Source organism: Chrysochloris asiatica, unplaced genomic scaffold (assembly GCF_000296735.1).
Source record: "Chrysochloris asiatica unplaced genomic scaffold, ChrAsi1.0 scaffold00253, whole genome shotgun sequence".
Classification (NCBI taxonomy): domain Eukaryota; kingdom Metazoa; phylum Chordata; class Mammalia; order Afrosoricida; family Chrysochloridae; genus Chrysochloris; species Chrysochloris asiatica.
In genome coordinates, this window is record NW_006408771.1 from 1,942,076 (window position 1) to 1,947,455 (window position 5,380).

Consider the following 5,380-nt stretch of genomic DNA (forward strand, 5'->3'; position numbering starts at 1 on the left):
GGAACCAGCTAGATGGTACTTCACAACAACAAAAGGGATTCAAATACTGTTTCGTTTTAAGAATAAAAAGAAGTCTGAGGCAGCAATATCAGGACTTTAGGTTGAAGGGGGTAATGCTCCTAAATAAAATCCTTATAGGGTAGTCCTTTCTAGCCTTGAAGAGTGAGCTTGTGCAGTAGTTTGATAGAAAAAAAATATCCCTCATTGCAACTTCCTTTTTTCAGCAATGCAGTTTCCCATTTTCTTAAAATCTCTTCATAAGAAGCCAGCATAATCATCCTGCATCTTTTGAGAGACTCTATCAAGCTCCCAAAACAGTTTGGAGTACCCCAAAACAGTTACCTTAGCTTTATGAGCTGACCTTTCTGCCTTAAATTGAACTGGCCTAAATTTTTACAATCTGCTTTCCGCCATGATCTGTCCAATATTAGTAGTGATATCCCCAGTTCCACGTCCTAGTCTGAATCAACTTGAGCCTAGGGCAGTTTTCGTTGATGTACTGTTGCAACCGTTCTAAAATTATATTCAGCAAAATTGTATTGTATGTGATGTTTATGATATGTCTTGATGAGTTCTGCATTCCATTGGGCCACCTCTCCCCTTGGAATGGACACAAATATGTATGTTGATCTGGTAACTATCTTCCAGATTTCTTCACATAGATGAGAGAGTGCCTCCAGTTTGTTGAAAGATTCTAATATGTATTCCATCAACTACCAGAGCCTTGTTCTTTGTCAATACCTTCTGTGTATCTTGAATTTCTTCCTTCAAAACCATTGGCCCTTGATTATACGCTAGCTCTTGAAATGGTTGAAAACCAACCATTTCTTTTTAGTACAGAAACTGTGTATTCCTTCCATCTTCTTTTGATGCTTTCTGCATCATTCAATATTTTACCTATAGAGTCCTTCAATATTTCAAGATGAGGCTTGAAGTTTTCTTCAATTCTGTAAACTTCAGAAATGCTAAGTGGTTTCTTCCCTTTTGGTTTTCTAACTCTAGGTCTTTGCTCATTTCATTAAAATACTTGACTTGGTCTTATCCAGCTATCCTTAGAACATTTCTGTTCAATTCTTTGACTTCCTTATTTTTTCGATCCGCTTTATTACAACTTGCTGGTAAGCAAGCTTCAGTCTCTTATGACATCCATGTTGGTCTTTTCTTTCTTGTCTTCTTAATGACCTTGTGTTTTCTTCCTGTTTGATGTTCTTGATGTCATTCCATAACTCTTCTGGTCTTTGGTCATTAGTGTCTAATAGATCAAATCAGTTCTTGAAATGATCTCTAAATTCAGGTGGGATATGTTCAGGGTCATATTTGGCTCTCACAGATTTGTTTTAATTTCATTCTCTTCAGCTTAAACCTAAACTTACGTATAAGCAGTTGATGTTCCATAGTCTGCTTCTGATCCTGCTTTGGCTGATGATATGGAGATTTTCCACTATCTTTCCCCACAGATGTAATCAATTTGATTTCTGTGTATTGGATCCAATAAAGTCCATGTATATAATCATCTTTTATGTTGTTCAAAAATAGTATTTGAAATGAAGAAATCATTACTCTTGAAAAATTCTATCATTCAATCTCCAGCATCATTTTTTTCACCAAGATCACATTTTCTATCTACTGATCCTTCCTCTTTGCTTCCAACCTTTGTATTCTAATCACCAATAATTATCAATACATCTTAATTGCATGTTTGATCACATTGGCACTGAAGATGTTGGTAGAATTCCTTAATTAAATCATCACTAGCTTTAGTGGCACTTAGGTAAACATGAATAATAGTGGCATTTAGTTTTCCTTGATGGTGTTTGAATATTATCCTATCACAGACAGCATAGTACTTCAAGATAGATCTTGAAATATTCTTTTTGATGATGAATGCAATGTCATTCCTCTTCAAAATGATGCTTCCAACATAAAGCCTGTTTGATTGTCAGATTCAAAATGATGAATACCAGTCCATTTCAGCTCACCAATGGCCAAAAATAAGGAATTCTGGTAGCATAGTGGTTATGAGTTGGCTACTAAACTCAAGGTCAGTACTAGCCATTCCATGGGAGAAAGATGAGACTGTGTACTCCCATAAAGATTTACAGCCTCAGAAATCCTATGCAAGGTCACTGTAAGTCAAAATCATCTCCAAGGCACACCACTAGTACCATAACCAATGCCTAGAGTATAGATCATTATGCGTTCCATTTCAACTTTTTGACAATTTCCGATTTTCTTAGAGTCATACTTCGTACATTCCTTGTTTTGATTATTTATGGCTATTTGCAGCTAGCAGTTTCTCATCATTTTGCATTGTGACCCATCAGTAAATGAAGATCCTGAAAACTTTACTCCAGCCACGTCATCATTGTCAACGCTACTCTGAGGAGGCATCACTTCTTCAGTAATATTTTGAGTTCCTTCCAACCTGACAGGCTTATCTTATGGCTCTATAGCTGACTATATTCTGATGCTATTCATAATGTTTTCATCTTCTGGCACTATATCTGACAATGTCCTGCTGCTTCTCAAAGTTTTCAGTCACTAAATGTTCAGAAGTAGTCTGCCTTTCCTTTCTAGTTTGTCTTGGTCTGGAAACTCAGGTGAAACCTGTCACCCTAGGTTACCCTGCTGATACTTAAAATACTAGTGACATAGCTTCATAGCAACACAAAAGCCACTGCAGTATAACCAACTATCAGACTAGTGGTTGTTTTCTTATATTTGTTTTTAGGTGCCATCAAGTCGGTAATGACTTGTAGCAACCTTATGCACAGCAGAACCAAACACTGCCCGATCCTGGGCCAACCTCACTACCATTGGCACGCCTGAGTCTTTTGATGCTGCCTCTTGGCCAGTCCATCTCGTTGGGGGTCTTCCTCTTTTTCTCTGACCCGCCACCTTACCAAACATAATATCCTTCTCCAGCAACTGGTCCCTTCATATATAGTGTACAGTTAATTTTTTCTAATTATTATCAAATAGTCCTTGGTAAGATTAAGTCAAGTTTTTTAATATACATTTTGATGTTTAACTTTTGTAATTTCCAGTTTAAACTAATATTAATATGGCTTCCATGAACATTATTTTGCTGTATTTTGGGAGATATAAATTCTCATTTTCTCCTAGATACATTCAAAAATTCAGATGACTGGGTAATAGAATAGGTGTCAAATTTTACTGGATAAAGTTTGCATAAGCAGCTTCATTATTTTTTAATTCATTCAGAAGTACATGACTGCTTCAGTTATTCCATACCTATACGAACATTTTATATATCTAATCTTTTACATTTTAGCCGTAATGGTTGGAGTCCAGTTTGTTTTATTGTTCTTTTAAATAAATTTCTTAACTTTCTAGCAGTATAATGTAAAATAATAATAATAATAATTGTGAAGTGACTTCATTGAGTTTGCATATACCTTGTATCCATTTTCTTCTTTATCTACATCTTACTTGGATAGCGCATAGAGCCACTTCTCATGTATCAACTACCTCACTACCTCATATTTCACATTTATGACAATAATAAACAATCAACCAGTCAGCTATTTTGCACATTAAGTGTGTAAGCCTGGCAGTAACTAATGAGGTGTGAGGTGAAAGTAATGTTGGAAGTGATGGTTAAGGCTATGTGTCAACTTGACTGGGCCATTGATTCTCAGAGGCCTTGCTCCTAATGGTGGTTATATGTCGTAGAGTCGGTTCTGACTCATAGCCACCCTGTACAGGGTTTCCGAGGCTATAAATCTTTACGGGAGCAGAAAGCCTTATCTTTCTTCTGGTGAACAGCTGGTGGTTTCGAACTGCTGACCTTGAGGTTCGCAGCCAGATTCATAACCACCACGCTACCAGAGCTCCTAACAGAAAGATGAAATTTGGCAGTTATTATGGAGTGGCAGAGTCATCCTCTCTTTTGTAATCTGGTATGGTCATCATGAATTTTTATATAATGATGATTTTTGCATAAATACCTGGTCTTTGGAATTTGCCCATGCCAATAAGTGAGGAGTAGGCATATTTTTTATCCCATTAATGAACCTATATGCATGTACCATTATTAACTAAAGTGCCTACCATATTTAGCTTCCTTTAATGTTTTACCCATACGATAATCACTGTATTGTGAACCAAAATATCCATACTTCGAGCGTGCCAGTCACTCCATGGTAAAAAGATGAGGCTTTCTACTCCATCAAAGATTTTTATAAACCTCAGATGCACTACCAGGCTTGCTACAAGTCAGAACTCACTTGATAGCACTTATTAAAAACAACAAAGTTGTTGTTTTTTACCTAATGCCTTTTTTCTATTCCAGGATCCTATCAGGATACCATATGATACTAGTATTCATGTCCCTAACAAGTCTTTGCTGAAATAGTTTGTCAGACATATTTATTTATTCATTCATTGGTTCATTTCTTTAATTATTTTGACAGTTTTTAATTTTGTGTATTATTGGTTGGGTGTTTTGCAGACTGTTCCTTAATTAGGAATTTCATGAAATTTTATTCTGATTCGATAGTAGATGTGCTTTTAAGGAAGATTGCATAAGTGTGGTCTCCTAGTAATATAAGCACTGGAATGTGAACCACAAGTTCATGGTTCATACCATCCAGATACTCCTCAGAAACCCTCTACAGGGTTGCTATGAGTCAGAACTGACTTGCAGGCACATAACAACAACAAACATACTTGTGAATCATAGCATATCAAAGTTTACATACTATCTTCCTAATTTATCACTGCTCATTTTAACCTTGACACTTCCTTCCTTAAGGAGCTCTGGTAGCATAGTGGTTACAAATTGGGCTGCCAACCTCAAGGTCAGCAGTTCGAAACTACCAGCGGTTCCGTTGGAGAAAGATGAGGTGTTCTGCTCCCATAAAGATTTACAGCCTTGGAAACCCTGTGCAGGGTCACTATGAGTCACAGTTGATTCCACTATATTTAACAACAACATTTTAACCTTGACACTTCCTGGCAGAGGTTAGTCAGACTTCTGCACTGAAATATGTACCTTCCTTTTTGCCTTCTTTTCTGCTGCTGTAAGTTCAGCAGTTAAACCCACCATCTGCTGTGTGGAAGACATATGAAGCATTTGGCTTTCTAAAGATTTACAGCCTTTGAAATTCTATGGGGCAATTCTACTCTATTCTGTGGTGTCACTATGAGCTGGAATTAGCTTGAAGGAAGTGCTTTAGGTCTTTCATTTACCTTATTGTATGCTTTGAAAGGAGTTTACTTTGAACAGGCAGTTAACTCTTAAGAAATGAGGCTTAATCTCTGGTAGCGTAGTGGTTACGAATCGGGCTGCTAATATCACAGTCAGCAGTTCGAAACTACCAGCTGTTCTGCAGGAGAAAGATGCGGTTTTCTGGTC